The sequence below is a fragment of the Rhinopithecus roxellana genome, chromosome 10, assembly GCF_007565055.1.
Source record: "Rhinopithecus roxellana isolate Shanxi Qingling chromosome 10, ASM756505v1, whole genome shotgun sequence".
Classification (NCBI taxonomy): domain Eukaryota; kingdom Metazoa; phylum Chordata; class Mammalia; order Primates; family Cercopithecidae; genus Rhinopithecus; species Rhinopithecus roxellana.
The window spans coordinates 114441696-114459831 of record NC_044558.1 but is presented as its reverse complement, the minus strand read 5'-3'; the positions used below and the strand labels follow the sequence as shown (position 1 = coordinate 114459831).

At 35.6% G+C, this 18136-nt stretch overlaps 1 long non-coding RNA gene across 4 annotated transcripts in view; it reads left to right on the top strand.

The window, feature by feature from the left end:
- Positions 1 to 18136, top strand: part of LOC115900087 — a 189805-nt gene that overhangs the window by 71595 nt on the left and 100074 nt on the right. For 2 of the 4 annotated variants that reach the window (XR_004059766.1, XR_004059767.1), the window contains one exon: positions 2057 to 2574. The exons of the other annotated variants lie outside the window; for them this stretch is intronic. This is a non-coding gene — a long non-coding RNA (uncharacterized LOC115900087). Of the gene's footprint in view, positions 1 to 2056; positions 2575 to 18136 lie in introns of those variants that run through there. 4 annotated transcript variants of the gene reach the window in all.

Below are 18136 nucleotides of genomic sequence, written 5' to 3'. Positions count from 1 at the left end.
CATGATCCCTGCTAAACTTTGAGTCCCTCTAGGACAAATCTGTGTCTTATTTTCCTATAGGATATGCTGAGTCTTATTCTACTGACCGTTCTGTGCTAATGCCATGCCTACCACTGAAGGATCTTTGGATGGATAAAATAAGTAGACAAACAAATGAATCAACCATACATACATGCATAAAGAAGCATAAATTATTTACAAAGCACTATATAGCTAAGTATGAAAAAATAAGTGGGATACACATTGTGTCTTTAGTTCATAAAAAATACAACTGGCTGCTGACTGTGGACTCTGAAATAAAATTAAAATAAGAGTACTGTTTAAAATAGCTGCTTGGATAAAATGGTTCTTTAAGAGAAATTACACTAACTGTTTCTATCAACACATTTTAGCAATCTTATTATTTTTCTATCCTAACATTTAACGAACACTTATTGACTAATAATATGTGTTATAAATAAGACTGTTTCTTGCAATTGGCAGGAATTGCGGCAATTTAATGGTAACTCTAGATATTTCATGCTTACCAGAATTTCTGATTCATATATGTAAAATTAATTAAAAAAATGAAAAAAAAAACCACTTTATTATCTGGTGGTGTCCAGGCTTTTTCTAAATGTGGTGTCTACAAAAGGAGGAAGCAGTAATCGATTATTTAAAAAATTGAGAATCTAGGTTTTTCTAAATAAATATTTTCCGATAATGAGCTCCTTTCTTTAAAACATTTTCTATTTTTTGCCGGGTGCAGTGACTCACACCTGTAATCCGAGCACTTTGGGAGGCCGAGGTGGGCAGATCACGAGGTCAGGAGATTGATTGGTATCTCCTGGCTAACACGGTGAAACCCTGTCTGTCTTAAAAATATTTAAAAAATTATCTGGGCGTGGGGGTGAGCGCCTGTAGTCCCAGCTACGCGGGAGGCTGAGGCAGGAGAATGGCGCGCACCCCGGAGGCAGAGCTTGCAGTGAGCCGAGCCAGTGCCACTGCACTCCAGCTTGGGTGATACAGCCAGATTTCGTCTCAAAAAAAAAAAAAAAAAAAAAAAAATTCTGTTTTTTCCTTCTTAAAATGACACATGCACATTAATTGCTCAATATTTACTCTAACATTTAAAACATATAAGATAAGATTATTTCCAGAAATGTACAAAAAATGGAATACATATGTGCATATGTATTATTTTAATAATCAAACATTAGAAAAGTATATATTGTAGAAAGGAAAATTCCTCCATTAGACTTCAATACAGTGAAAAGTGTTCATCCTATGATAACGGAGAGATGTGGGGGCTGGAAGAGAGGGTGTAGGTCAGGCTGTAGCTCTCAAAGTGGCTGTCCTGTTCACCTGTCAGCAAAGTTAGTAATCCAAACAAAGATTTACTCCATCATTTCATCCAATCTATAAATGCAAAACTAAAACAGGATCTCCCAATCTATTAGATACAGTCATCTGATTGGATTATGGTAATTGATATGATTAGATGAACAGTCAAATTAGATAAAGTAACCTATGTGCTGACATCATGATTTTAAAGCCTGTGATTTTGTTAATTCTACCCTTCTGATTACTATTGGTGGCATCTGAATACAGTGGTTGCCCTTATTTGTGGTTTCGCCTTCCAAGATTTCAGTTACCTGTGGTCAACTGCAGTCAGAAAATGGGTGAGTACAGTACCATATTTTGAGAGAGAGAAAGAGAGAGGGAGAGAAAAAGGGAGAAAAGGAAAGAGAGACCCCATTCACATAACTTTTAGTACAGTATATTGTTATGTTTGTTCTATTTTGTTATTATTGTTGTTAATATCTTACTGTACTGAATTTATACATCAAACATTATCATGGGCATTTATCGGTAGGAAAAATCTGTATATAGAGTTTGATACTATCCATGGTTTCAGGCATTCACTGGGGGTCTTGGCAACTATCCTCCAAGAATAAGGGATTACCACTGTGCACAGAATAATTGAGCTTCTTCAGACGCTAGTCCATTTGGGGAGGCTGCTTCAAGAGAAACACCACATAGCTTGCAATAACCCTACCTTTTTCTTTAAACATAGGATTTGCCAGTTTTATCTCCAAGAATGATGACTTCAAACAAGAACACCCCAGAACATACTGGAACAATTTGACTTGATGACAATTCCTCTTATTCAAGACTAGCTGAACACTTCTTTGATAAGTGAGAGTGCTGGTTGATGCATGGCCACAGTGTCCTTTGCCTAATTAATTACCTTTATCTTACTAGATGTCAGACGGCAAAAATGTCCACTTATATGTTTTACCCAGTTAGAGGTCCCCCTCTTTTCTCCCCTAAACTTCAATTCTCTGCTTTCAATTATTCTCAAAATATTTCCACATTTGTTTGTATCACCTAAAAGCATTTTTTTTTCATTGAACAGATATTTATTTATTTAATACCACCATATGCATGGCATGGCTATGGATGAGAGAGAAGAGCGAGAGAAGGAGCCTTAGTTTAAAGAAAAAACAAGGGGTGGGTGAGGTGGCTCACGCCTGTTATCCCAGCACTTTGGGAGGCTGAGGCGGATAGATCATGAGGTCAGGAGATCGAGACCACCCTGGCTAACACGGTGAAACCCTGTCTCTACTAAAAAATACAATAAATAAATAAATAAATAAATAAATAAATAAATAAATAAATAAATTAGCTGGGCGTAGTGACAGGCACCTGTAGTCCCAGCTGCTTGGGAGGCTGAGGCAGGAGAATAGCGAGAACCCGGGAGGTGGAGCTTGCAGTGAGCCGAGATTGTGCCACTGCACTCCAGGCTAGGTGACAGAGTGAGAGTCTGTCTCAAAATAAAATAAAATAAAAAAATAAAACATAGAAAAAACAAATATTGATCATGTTCTTGAGGTGATTACAAACTAGCATAGCCATGTACGTAACTATATTTAATGAGGTTTTTAAATAGTAGTTATTACCAAAATAAAGAAAGAAAAAGAACATTTAGAAAACTCAAGGCTGAAAGCAATGACAAACACTCAAAAAGCTCCTGTTCTGCTTCGTGGAAGAATAGAAATGAACCTGGTGATGAAGGACATGGAGTAATTGAACACGGTGTGATAAACAGAAAGACTTCAAGGCAGATAGAAACATTTAGTAGCAACTTTTTTCTTTAATTACAAAAGCAAAATGCTTCATGATAGACCAGAAACCAAACTTGTAGGCAGAAAAGCTAAAGGTTTTAGTGTAGAGATAAATGGGGGTGGGGGTGGGAGAGAAACCGGAGAATAACATCATTTGTAGCACTTCCAAGTATATGTCTACAAAATCTGTTAATTCTTTAAAATAAATAGAATTAAAAGGCAGCAAAATTCCCCTAAGGTTTCTAATTTTAGTAGCCTATGAGACATCAGGCACAGGCCGTCATGACATATATAGACAGCCAACAGAGATGGCATTGGGTAGTGTGCCTCAATCCCTGGATCACACAGTGTTAAAGGGCAGTAGAGGCAAACGACATCCTCTTAGTGTGACATCATGAATGGCAGGAAGGCTGCGGTGTCCCAGATGATCTCTCCCATAAAAGAGTGAGAGAGACTGAAACTCTAGAGTTAATTACTATGTATTGAGAGTGTACTCCTGGGCACATTCATTCATTCATTCAATTGGTCTTTGGACACCTACTTTATGACAGGTATTTTACTATGCCAAGAATGCGAAACTGAAAAAGATAATCTAGCATATACATGTTCTTCCCTCTTCCATGAGTTCACTCTGCCTCTACCACATGCATACATTGCAGTGTCCTTCAGTTGGCTTTTTAAAATGTTTTAGGCTTCAGTTTTAATTTATATCATATCCTTTTATTCCATAAAGTTGTTCTCCCCTTCTATTCTCTCTCAAAGAAACCTGCTCTTTTTTATTTATTTATTTATTTATTTTTATCTTGGATACATTTCTCCCAACTTGCCATTATATTCTTATTTGTTGATGTCTCTCTGCTAGAATAGAATGACTTTTCTCTGAGGCAGAAACCCAATTTGTTTTGTTTACTATTGTATATTCAATGTCTCACAAAGTGCTGTTGCACTGTAGATGTTCTAAAAGTTATGATAAACTTATTAATGAACATGCATTCAAGAGGGAAACCACCACCGAGTTGAGAATTAGGTATGCTGTGAACTCTTGTCTCCTACTCATTATAGGTGATCAACAGTCTCAGTTTGGCCAGAACTTAGGCATTTCCCAGGAACATAGGATTCTCACTACTTAGGGTTAACTGAGATGGTTGGTCATCCTTGCCAATGAGAGGCATGATTTGCAGGATAATAGACATTGAAATGTATGACTGGAATTGTTTTAATTATAATTTACATTTGGATCATACTTTCTAGGTTTTAAGAGATCATTCAACAATAACATCTCCCTGTTCCTTCACAATCCTTTGAGATAGAAAGGCAAGAGACTATGACTTTTATGTTATAGATGATGAAACTGAGGCTCAGAGAATTTAACAGATTTCTCCAGAGTCACTTGCCTAATAAATACAGACACGGTACTGGAAGCCAAGCCTTTGGAAAGATTCCTACTGCTATGCCTGATCCAACCAATCACACTGAATAACCAACTCACATAGGAATAAAACCTGTGACCTTGGCCTAATTAGCATCACATTTCTAGTAACTATGCAAACTGAGACAAGTGGATATTCATAGCCAACAAACCTGAAATATAGCTACATAAGGTCTTTTATCACGTCTGTAACAAGCACATATGTCTGTATCAGGAGTATTTTCTCTGAACTGGTATATTCTCCAGATCTTTGAAATGTTTTTAGCTGTATGTTTTAGATTTTCAATGTAATGTTGTTGTTGTCGTTAACCGTTTTCTTGCCACCATCTCATTATATGTGTGACCTATGTCTACTCTTTGAAGCTCACTCTATCATTTTGTGACCCCTGTGTATACATAGGGCTTCACTAATGATAGGAATGTTTTCCTTTACCCATTGTTCAGCTCTGAAAGAGCCCTGAGAAATGACCAACTGTAGGTAATTAGAAGCTACTGAAATTAAATATAAGAAAATGTATTCCCCTAAAAAAGCAGAAGGCAAAAAATGAAACTTAGGCAAGGATCTAAAAGGATGTTTTTAAAGCAGTTAGAATGTAATGGATATAAGTAAAACTAGCCATATTTTTAAAATGTGGATGTTTACTAATAAAATTGTTCCCTGTGTGGACACTTAGAAAAATCATCACTTGTTAGTTGTCTTCTGGATCTAAAAGGATGTTTTCTAAGCAGTTAGAATGTAATGGTTATAAGTAAAACTTGCCATATTTTTAAAATGTGGATGTTTACTAATAAAATTGTTCCCTGTGTGGCCACTTAGGAAAATCATCACTCGTTAGTTGTCTTCTGGATGAGGTAGAGGACTATTCTGACAAGAGAGTCACTAAGGGTCAAAAGTAAAGATCTATAAGCTAAAAAGACATAGCATATTAGAATGAGTCAATGCTTTTTCATCTTTATATTAGAAAACTTTAACCTCTAGCTTACCCAAGTGAAGCTACAGTAAATATGAAACCCATTAAGAATTAAACCAAAGCATGTAGTGTGTACAGTGAACACCTTCCACAAATAAATTGGTTGAGGGAGATCTATATCCTTTTACTTCCAATTTGGGTGGGAAAGGGAAATACAGAAAGACAAAGTTATTCATTTGGAACTCAAAAATTACATTATACTGATCTCAGATTTGAAAAGAAGATATCTATTTGGATAATTGCGATCTGGGAATAAGTATAAGAAAACATCTTTCTCAATGGTGAGCCTGGTTGTAGCTCTTGCTGACAAGTATAATAAAGGTTTTCTAACCAAGAATGAACCTCTGCCCTCATCCACTTGCTTTATTTTATGCAGACCTCAAGGGGTGATCCACACATTTGAAAGCAGATGGGGAATAAAAAGCAGTTCACCCCCATTCTAATCCTCCTGTTTTTCTAGGGCATCTCTCTTCTTTCATGGGTGCTTACTTCTTTTTATTTCAAAGGACTAAGTGTTTTTTAGCTTCTGGAATGATCATTTTTCATACATGGATGAAAAGAAAACAGTAAGAATTCTTGTCATTAAGGCTATTTTACTTCAAGGCCAAGAAGAAAATTGTCAAAGAACCAAAGGCCTTCTGTCAGTAAATGCTTTTAATTTAAGTATTCTCCCCAATATTAATCTTATAATAAATCAAAATTAAGAAGCAGGCTGTTGACAAGAAAACAGTTGAAAAGTGCTGAAATTGGGATGGTTTAGCTGTATTCAGATATGGGATGTTTAATAACACAGCATGTGAAAAGCAGGGGAAACATTTAATAAGCTTGCATTCATGGTAGCATTTTTATTCTTTAATGAATAATGAGTTAGATTATGCATGGAGAAAACTCATTAAAGTAAAGGAAAAACACTCAGTATAATTTGAAAAGATGATCATAAATATTCAAGAATTGTAGCAGTAAATAATTACACTCTCCAAATAAAACAGAAACAATATTAATGTTAAGCAAAGTCAAGCATGTGGTATAATATAAGGCCATTTTTGATTGTTAAAAAGCAACATATAAACTGAAAACATAATAGATCCACTCTTACAGGTAAATAATATAGCATTAAAATGTATTTAAAAATCCATGTCTAAAAAAGAGAAATATATATGCAGACAATAGTAATATTTTAACAATCTATCAGCCCAAAAAAGTAAATGAAATACATAAATCAAAACATAGAGAAAACCTCTATTATTATTAATAAAACACAATTAGTAAGTTATAATTTTAAACATTATGCTGTTTTAGCAATAAAAATACAATTGCATCTCAAGTGTCAGTGGAACAATTAAAAACACTGATCAAATATATGGTGGCAAAATGTTATATATTTTATAAAGCAGAAATTTTAGATAAGTCTAACTAGAATATTTTGAAAAGTAAATTGCTTAGAGATTTAAAATCTTAAATATTTGGTCAATAACAAACATGAAATTAACAAAAATGAACACCACATCTTAAATCTAAGAAGTACAATAAAATGTAGTTATAGATCATTTCATGCTTTTAATACTTTATTAATAGAGTAAATAAGTAGTATTTATAAATAATTGATATTCTTAAATATTATTATTTTAAAATAGAGAAAATAAGTTGAAATAATATCCAATTCAAGAATTTTGAAAGAGAAAAAAAAAAAGACCCAAGGAAAGTAGAAGGGAGTAAGTACCATAAGAGCAAAAATTAAAAAGCAGAAACAAAGAGAAATTAAAAAATACACATGCAGTAGTTTTTTTTTTTTTTTTTTCAAAGAAAAGCAGTGACACCACGGTATCTTCATTTCTAATGAAGAAAAAAAAATTAAAAGGAACGAGGCAAACGGCAGAAAAGGAAATTTAAAACATTTAAGGGAATATGTACATAATATGTACATGCTTACAAATAATTTTAAAATTTCCATGAAATAGATTGTTTTCTGAAAATATATAAATTATTAAAATTGGCTGATAAGAAGTATAAAGCCCACATAGATCATTTATATAGGGAAAAAAACCTGATAAATATGTATCCACAAGAAAAACTTTAGAGCCAGTACTAATACTCATTGATTTTCTCACATTTTTAGGAAATAATTTTCGTTTTCCTTAATTCATTTCAAAATATTAGAAACAGGAGACAAAGTTACCTGCTGAGCATGGGGCAGAGCTATGACACAGGCCAATTATGTTCTACTACTTCTTACTGTATAGCAAGTCTGATTCTCTCCCGTATGACAAAGCTTATGTTTCTATAAAAATATGGGTTTTTTTAAAGCCCATGTTATGGTGGGAGGGATACAAAAGTTCAGTGAAACAAAGTAGTTTACTCAAGGTGATCTAGTGGAAGATTCACATCTGTCTGTTTTAAAGTTGATACTCATTCTGCTACTTTGCACTACTCATGAGCCCTGAATCATCAACGTTTAGCCAGCACTCATATCCTGAGAGTAATTCTGTAGTTACCACCCCACTAACAGTTCACCCTCATTTGTATTCTATAACCACACTTAGCTCTCAAGCCTCAATGCTATTTGATAGTGCAAAACTGAATTCTTTTAAGTCAGAACAATTTAGTTACTTCTGGTTTAAACTGGATTTCTTCTGAGAAACTACTCAATCACTTCAGAATTTCTCTCAGGACTTTTCCTTCTTTTCTTTTTCTATCTCTTCTCTTTAGGGTGATGAAGCTCTGGGGGTTCTGGGGTGAGGGTGAGGGGTTTACACAGACTCTGGGTGTAGGCAGAGGGGGACCTGGTTCATGACTGCTTCTTTGCTAGTGCACATGTCTCAGGATACTTCACTCTTCCATTGGCTCAGGCAAGGCAGGAAATGACCATTGTCATTGCCCAGAATTGGTCACTTTCTGCTTATCCTCTGATAGAGAAGCCCTGGACCTCCGGGATCTCCAGCAGCTATGCTAGCTCTCATCGTTAAGCTCTTTTCTTGCACCATTCATTGGCTTTTTTCTTTGTCACATAGATAAGGAGACTTGAATACCAGTTTTCAGTCCTCTTTTTTCATTTGGCCTGCCACCTATTCTATGCAACTGTTGCAGCTCTAGTTTGAGATGAACAACTAAAGGTGGGATGAACAACTAAAGGTGGGATGAACAACTAAAGGTGGGATGAACAACTAAAGGTGGGATGAACAACTAAAGGTGGGATGAACAACTAAAGAGTTGTTCTAAACTAGAACTGCAACAGTTGAGTAGAATAGGTGGCAGGATAGGACAAATGAACACCCCTAAATTCCCCTGAGTTCCACATGAAGGGCAGGATATCTCTGTCCTCTGCAGTTTTACTAGCTTTTGACTTTCAGAAGGGGCTAATGAGTAATTTTCAGAAACCCAGTGCATTGAACACTAATACCTGCATGTTGAAATTTTCTTTCTCTAACCCTCTGAACAGGTCCTGGTTTCAACAGTAGCCTAGAACAAATCATGATGCCTGAGACGGAGTTAGGATGACCCTAAGACCCCCAGAGAATTCTTAGATCAAGAATGAGTCCTCAACAGCCCTTTAGTGTTTAGGATAGAATAGAGAAATCTCATGGGATTCCAAGTCTGTATCCTGCATTCTGCAAACATATCCACAATTTAGAAAGATGGACTCATATTTTCAATCCCAGATTATGTAATCATCATCTCAGAACTTTGAAAGAACAGATTGAATAAGGAAAAAAAAATGTATCAATTAATTGGTAGCTTCCAAAAATTCTTTTGATCAACTTAATCTAAAAAATCTTCTTTCAACCTTCACAGTATAAGATCATGATGCTGGATCACTGCAGTGAGGAGAAGTTTTGGTAGCGAAAGATGTATAAAAGATACTCAGGAATTCGCAATTTTTTAAATAAAAATTTTAGTGGGAAGAATTAAGGAATCATCCCTTGGCTAATTCACTCAGTTCAGTAATTAGAACAACTTATTTGGCATCTCAGCTACTCTACTTCCATAGTAAATACAATTCAGATAATAACTGCACAGTTAATCTATTCACTTCAAATTTTCATGACACATAGGCTAGTAGACAGTGTATGTAGCTCATTTAGTTATATCACATACACATGCACTTTACACAAAATCAAGAAACCATAAAAAGTTCCAGAAACTTGGAAGTCATCCTAAAGTCCTCTTTTCCCCTCACCTCCTTCAGCTTATCATTTACCAAATATTGTCAGTTCTACCACCTTCATATCTTTGATTCTGGCAAATGTCTTTTATTCTGGCAATCAATGATTTAGTTTGACATTATGTTGTGATATTTACCACAATGACTTTATAAGTTATTCCTCTTCCTGCCTTCCACCTCCAATTTGATTTTCATATTTACCAATCTTTCTGATCTTATGTTTTAAGGATCCTTTTATAGCTTCCTATTGCCTTCAGAATAAAAAACTCCAAACAACTTAAGATGCATCCTAGAAGCTCCATGGCCTCGTGCTTTCTTATTCCTCTTCTGCCTCACCTCTCCCTACTATCTCTTCATTATTCTGCTGGCTAACTGGTGACTCCTAGAAATTGTCAAGCTTTCATCTCCAGACTTTGCACATGCTTTTTGTCCCTCTTTCTAGAATATTCTTTCTCTCTTCCCTCCCTTCACCTAGCTAATTCTTATTTATCCTTCAAGTTGCAGTTCAAGCAGCATTTCTTCTCAGAAACCATCTTTCTCCAAGCCATCCCATGCCCTATCTGAATTAGGATACTCCTCTCTAATGGCTTCTCATAGGCCACTGTGGATATCTCCTCTATTAAGCAACATACTGAATAATTTGTTTCTTTTTAGGCAGTAAATCCCTATAGGATGGTGAATATATATGTGTTATCTTTGTAAACTCAGAATCTAGTACCATTTTCAATGACATAATAGCCATTCAAAAAGTGATTTGTTCACTGAGTCATCCAATAAATACAGAGTGAGTTACTTGATGGGTATGTAATTGGGAGTGTGTTAGTTCATTTCGCATTGCTGTAAAGGAATACCTGAATCTGGGTAATTTATAAAGAAAAGAGGCTTATTTGCCTCACAGTTCTGTGGGCTGTACAAGAACTCTGAACCAGCATCTACTTCTGGTGAGGGCTTTAGGTTGCTTCCTTTATAGCAGAAGGGGAAAGGGAGTCAGCACATCACATGACAAGATAGGGAACAAGAGGGAGAGGAGGTAGTGCCAGGCTCTTTTTAACAATCAGATTTCCTATGAATTAATAGAGTGAGAACTCACTCCTTACCATGGGAAGGGCACCAGCCAGTCATGGGAGATCTGCTCCATGACTCAAGTACCTCTCACTAGGTTCCACCTCCAACATTGGGAATGCATTTCAACATGAGATTTTGAGGGAACAAATATCCAAACTACATTAGTGAGCAAATACACTTAACTGTCATTGTTTCTTCATCTATAACATTGGCATAATGTTATACTTAGCTCCTAAGATTTGTAAAAGAATTAAATGACATCATCCAACACAGTTCTTTGCTCAAAAAAGGTTGGATGATAGACTTGTGTTTATATCCCTATTGCTCCATTTTTATTGGCAGTGCCACCTACTTTCATTGTTGCCTAGAGCAAGTTTAATAATCTCCCAAGCTTCATATTTCTCATCTATTAAGAATTTAATGTTAGTACCTGCCAACAATTAAATGAGATAATGCACATAAAGGATGTAGCAGCAATTAGCACATAGTAAATAACAGTTTGTTGTTGGTTATTATTAAAATTTTTGGTGTGAATAATACTTATTATTAATGACATAGGTTATAAGAAAACCTGTGATTATGACCCTAGAAAGCAGTATTACAAAGAAGGTTCCAGATCTTCATTACACATGTAAAGGAATAACTTCTCCAAAACAAAAATTTACACTTTTGAGAAAAATAAAATACATAACAAAAATGAATTGATTATTATTATTAACATGTGGAGTATATTTGAAGCTAATATCAATAAATTATTCTCAAGATTTATATCATTTCTTCCTAGAATTAAAAAAACTTTGATCTCAAGGCAATAATAGCTAGCAATGTACATATCTAGGACAATATAGTTTGACATTCTTCAACTACTTTGGAACATTAAGCATCAAGGGAAGCAGAAATAGCTCAGACAAAAAGGAAAAGAAATTAAGAATGACTTCAGAGAAAGCAAAGGAAACATGATTTTCATTTGACCTACATTTATAAAGGAAAGTACTGTAAGATAGAAATAATGAAAAAAGGTTGGGAAAACGGAATATCCAATACTTAAATCAAAATTTTGCTGCAGTTTGGGGAGATTTTCAGCTTATTTTTAAAATTAGTAATTTGTTAACTATATTTAAAGAACAAGAATGTGTATTATTAAACAGAAATTTTACAGATTTGGTTATTAAAAAAGAAATTTTGTCTTTAATTATTGCTTATAATCAGTCTTGACAGGGAACATGTCTTCTGGCTGCCACAGATAACCTAAGGATTCATTATTTTCTACATATTTAACATGACTGATAAAGTTAGTACTGCATCAAACAGAGACAGCTTGGTGCCTGCCCTAAGGGTAGAAAAAAAGAAACTTCAAAATGGGAGGAGAACACAGCCTTAATAAGTACATTATATTTATCTTTTGACTTTGGCTATATTTGGCAGTTTCTCAGCACGAATGACTTTTTCTTTGTAGTATCAACTAATACACTGCAGAAAGGCTAGCACTGTTACTTTCAAAAGAAATTAAACACTCTGTGCTGATAAAGCTGCTTTCATTGTTCTCCATTTACCTAAGTAGCTTAAAACCTTTTTTGGAAGAAGCCAGGGAATGAAGTATAAACATTTTCCTTAAGCAAAGCACATTCCTTTCAGAGCGAGTACTGGTTATATTGGGATATCCAACTTATCTAGGTACAATTTTGAGGTGCTTAGGTTATGGTGAGAGGGGCAAGGCAGATATATTTTAAATATCTTTTTGTGTGACAAGATTAGAAAACCAAAAAAGGCAAATCATTGAAAGAAAACTTGTTTGAATCAAAGCACACCTATTTAGTGAATGAGCCTCTAGTTCTATGATCAGAACTACAGAAGGACTGGATCGCTCCATTAAACAAAATCAGAAGAACTGTGTGTGTGTGTGTGTGTGTGTGTGTGTGTGTCTGTCTGTCTGTCTGTCTGTCTGTCTGTGTGTATATAGGGGAGGAGGGAAAATGGGGAAAAAAAGGACCAAAAAAAAAAAAAAAAGGAGCAGAACAAGGAATTCAGTACACATACAAAGCCTAAACAGGAGAAATGTAAGAGCATTGAAGAAAATATTGTGAACAAAATGGCTAGTCCCCTGCTCCCAAATTGGTCTTCCCAATTACATCACATAAATGCTCAGGAGCTAGGAACACAACATTTCTCTCTTACATTTGCATCTCACAATGAGTTTCTCAGTTGCTTTTTACAAAAGCATGTCATTTAGTGACCTCTTGTAAGTTTCATCATTATTTTATATATTTTCATTTATATATTATATATTTATTATATATTTAAATGCATTTCTTTCTTCTCTTTTGAAAATATATTACCATCTGCAAACTTTTGATTCTATAATATCTAAGTGTGAGACTCAGAAAGCAAGTTACTTTGATCTTTAAATATTTTTGCCTCATGATAGTTCATCAAACTTTTGGTTTAAAATGATACTTACATCACTTGTTAGCATCTAACTTTTTATCTGCTAGTCTTCTATCATCTTATATAGATACATATAGATGTAATGTAGTTATATCCCTAACTACATTGCAAAGTCTTGTGTCTGATGTTCCCTGTGTCCTCCCTAGGGCCAAGCCAGTGCCTTGGATGTAGATTATAATTGGTTTTAATTTGATTTAATTAGAAACAATCTTAGGATAGAAATCAGTAATAAATAATGGCTTCATTTTAAAGTTAACATGAACCACCTGGGAAGAAAATAAGAAATTATAACAGGAATAGACAAGAAATTAATACTTCACCCACTCATTTGTTTATTCAAAAATATTAGAATGACTTTCATGTACTAGGTAGTGTTGTAAATCTTTGGGGAAACATTGGTGACCAAGACAGACAAACACGCTTGCCCTTGATAATTAATATATATGTCAGAGGGTAGTAAGTACTATGGACAAAGCAGAAAAGAGGTAAAGTGAGTGTTGGGAGAGAACTGTTCTGAGAATGGATTGAATTTGTAGTAGGGTGGTCAGGGAAGGCCTCACTCAGAAAGTGGTACTGGAGTAAGATCTGCTGGAGGTAGGCAGTGAGCCAGAAAAGTATCTGGGAGAAGATTTCCAGCAGGGGGAACAAGTATGAAAACCTTGAGGTAGAAACATGTTATGTGTGCTCACAAAACAGCAAGGTAGCACCTGTGGGCCAAGCACTGCGGGAGAGACAGCGTTGTAGGAGATGAACTCAGAGAACCAATAGGTTTGGAGAGAGGTAAAAGTAGAGCCTTGGAGGCCACTAGAAAGACTATTTATTTTTATTGTGTAGGAGCAAGAGAGTGTCATGTAAACTTATTTGATCTTAAGAAGAGAAGGGTCATGATGTGACTTATTCTTTAATTCTGCTTTTTCTGAAACTAGATATAAGTCCACTAAGGAGGAATGTCAACAATTTAGGCAAGAAATTATAGTTGTTTGGACCAGGGTAATAGCAGTAAAGGTAGTGAGAGTGATAAGATTCAGACTATATATTGAAGTGAGAGTCAGCAAGATTTGATAATGTAAAGTATGAAAATAAGACAGAATTCATGGATGACTAAAGGTGTTAGGAAATACCCACAGCTTGGAAATAAGACAAAATGATGACAGCGTGTCTTTTTGTATCAGATCATTGTCTCACAGGCACTGGCAAGGATGATTTAATTCTCTAAGACATGCACCCATGTTGACTTACTATTTACTGTTGCGAAATAACTTCACTACTGTGAAGCTTTATGTGGAGTTGCATATTCACTTGGAAACTTTTGCCCAGTAGAGATGAAAATATTTTTCATCCAGTAGAGAAGATAATCTATCTCAACAGTGTTATTTTCCTGAAGTTCATCAACTGCTTTGTTCTCTAACTTAGCAAACTTACTTTGCTTGCGTTCCTGGCTGACTCCATAAGGTCTGCTTCTCCTTTGAATCGGCTTTACCTCTTTTGAGTCCTTTGATTTTTCAAATCAACTTTTCCACTCTGCTGGTTCCCCTACATGCGAACTGACCCATTTTTGACACATGCTCACTTTACATTTGTATAAGAGTCATAATCCTTTGTTTTTTGAAAATTATATTGTTACAAAAGTTGTGGGTGTGAACAATTGGAATAATGAAGTTACCATTTACTAAACTGGGGAAAACTGTTAGAAGATCAAAGTTTAGGGGAGGAGTCAATAGCTCAGCTTTGGACAGGGTGATTTTGAGGTATCTACTAGGTATTAAGTGCCTATATCAAGTGGGAAGTTGGGATAAGGGATGGGGGCTGACTTCAAGAAGATGTAAAGTTGGGAGACATCAGTGTTACAGATGATTTTAAAAGTCATGTGATGTTTAAGGAAAATCACCATAGAAATCTTGCTACAAATTTTTTTTCTCACTTCGGGAGGCCAAGGCGAGTGAATCATGAGGTCAGGAGACTGAGACCATCCTGGCTAACACGATGAAAACCCATCTCTACTAAAAAAATACAAAACATTAGTTGGGCCTGGTGGCGGCCACCTGCAGTCCCAGCTAGTTGTGAGGCTGAGTCAGGAGAATGTCGTGAACCCGGGAGGCGGAGCTTGCAGTGAGAGGAGATACTGCCACTGCACTCCAGCTGGGCGACCGAGCGAGACTCCGTCTCAAAAAAAATAAAAAACACAAAAACTTTTTTTCAATACTGAGCCCTGATGCATTCCAACATTTAAAGTTAAGGAATTGGAAGGAACAAGAAAAAGAGTGATTTGGAAAACCAGCGGCCTATATTGTCCCGGAAACTAATTAAAGAAAGGTGTTTCGAGCAGGAGGTAGGGATCCACTCTGTCAAATGCAGTGGAGTACTCAGGTAAGATGAAGGCTGAGAATTGATCACTCAATTTAGAAACATACATGTCCTTGGTATCTTTAGCCAAAGCAGTTTTCATGGAGTTATGGAGTGAGACCCCTAATTGGAAAGAGTTCAAAGAGAATAAGAATAAAGCAATTGAAGAGAGAGAATATAGATAATTCATTGGAGGAGTTTTGCTACTGAGAAAAGGAAACTGACCTTGACAGGAATGAGAAGAACTTGGGGGATATTTTTTTAAGATAGAGAAACTGTTATTCATTTGTATGATAACATGAATGATCAAGTTGATAGGAGTTCTTTGGTGACAAGGCAGAGGGCCTGATGCACTAGTTAGAGGTGGCCTTATCTCTTAGTAGGAATTGTTTATCCACGGTAAGAAGAGAAAAAGCAAAGTATGTAGGCACAGGTTCAGACTCAGATTAATGGTCATGTATTTAATTAAGAAGGTGGGCCTGATTGTATGCTTTTCTTCAGTCAAGCTCTGCCGTGAGGGTGCCGACACAGGGTATACCAAAAGTTTGAACAGCAATTGGTCTTTTTCAAGGTGATCTTGATTCAGGAAGAGAGTCTCAAAAGACTTGAGGATGTAGAAAGAAGTGATTATAATGATGGACCAGAAAATTAAGTGTAGAAGGAGAGCAGAAAGGATATGAGGGCGTGATGATAGTGAAAACGTGGATTGTGGATGGCAGCATCTGGTGAAATTAAAGAAATGCTGGAGTCAGGGACACAGAGTATGTCCAGGCAGGGAAGGAGTCTCCAGAGTTGGTTTTGCTGCTACCCTCTATCTGCAAGATGGGGTTACAGATTTAAAATGTAAGTATTTGGTTACACAACCACTCTTCTCTTGTTATAAAGTGAAGTGTTCATTCAAGATCTTGACTCAAATTTTTCTCAATAGATCATTAAAAAGATAATGATCTCAACTAGATTAGTATCACTAAATTTTCTCACTGTGATAGCAGAAGTGGAAGAACAATCTAAGTAAAACAAATAAAACAGGAATTGCTTTGATTTATATTGCATCTGCCCATGAGATGTCAAGTGATTTCTTAACGACTTATTCACACCCTCATTATATAAAAGTGATCCTGTCATGTTTTCATTATTTTAAAGAAAAAAATATACTGAGAACAAATGTTAATTGCATAATATCAATTTTATAATAAAGACAAAAAGACGGGACTCAAACAGTCCCGTACAGCAAACATGACTGAACATATGCAAATTAGTTCTGTTCGTTTAACTGGCAAGAAACACTGTTCCTTAATTCCAGTTCATGCATTCCTAGGAATTTTTATAACAGCCCTGAGAAAAACTAAACAGTACATTTCTAGGGGACTATGGTACTTCTCAGAGAGTCCTAATCATTTGAAGAGCAATATTAGCTGCAAGACTTAAGGTCAAAGTATGCTTATTATGCACAAAAGCACTATCTTTAAGGAGGATGTCTGAACAAGGTGAAACAGTATCTCTGCATAGGCCCTATCCCATAAGGATTTTAAGGATTTATGATTATCAAATAACTTGAAATTTTAGAATGTGTTTTTGGTTGCTTGTAGAAGCAATGGTCAAATTACACTTTCATGACGATGGTACTAGATATCTGCAGAGTTCACACTACACTTTTACCTTGGAAAACATAGTCCTAGTGTTTATTTTTATATATAAAACTGTTCATTTTAGATAGTCTAAGAAACTTAGACTTAAGTTTCTAGTTTCTTAATTTCCTGCACCTCCACATACTTATACATTCCATTACCCATTGTCACACCTTATGTAATGTGTTCGTGTTAGAGTTTGTCTGGATTATACCCTATCTCTAAATCTCCTGAATTTTGGTGAACAAGTAAGGATTTCTTTCTCATAGAGACAGTAATGTCTGCAAGCTTATTCCACGGGCACCCTGGAATGCTGCAGAAAAACTTTTCCCATTTTTCTCCCTGTTCCTTGCTTCAAAGTTTTCTAACAATAAAGAAATCACCTATTATTAGCCCTGAAGCCTACAATATCAAAGCTACAAATAGTACTCATTGATAAAACAGTGTTCTCATAGTATCCTTCAAGTAATATATTTGCTTGGATATTACTCACAACTTAAGTTAAATTTCATCTTATGTTTTAGTAAGAAAGCAGGTCATATAATGATATAGCATCTGTTAAGCACCATATATAGCATTTTCATCACCAAAGGGAATGGGCAATACAAGATTGAAGCATTTTATAGATCCCTGTATCCAAGAGTAGCTGATTACTTTTAATCCAAATTATAGGCAAGAACCGAAAAGTACCAAATACATAATTTCAGATTTTTGATTGTTTGGCCTTTTCCTTCCAATGAGTAGCACTGATACCTCTTTGCTAGGAACTCAGACTCTTTTAAATTCAAAAGATACAGGAAAAAAAGCTTCAAGTCTGACCATTTAGGGTTAGAAAGAGAATCAGTAGAAGATCCTCTAGAATACAGCATGCTACTGTGTACTCCCTCAGCGGGACAAAGAGTGGAGCACCAAAGGAAACTGAGTGACAGGCAGCAGAATCAGGGATGGCTGCAGAATTTGAGACCTATTTAACATTCAGCTGTTTCGTA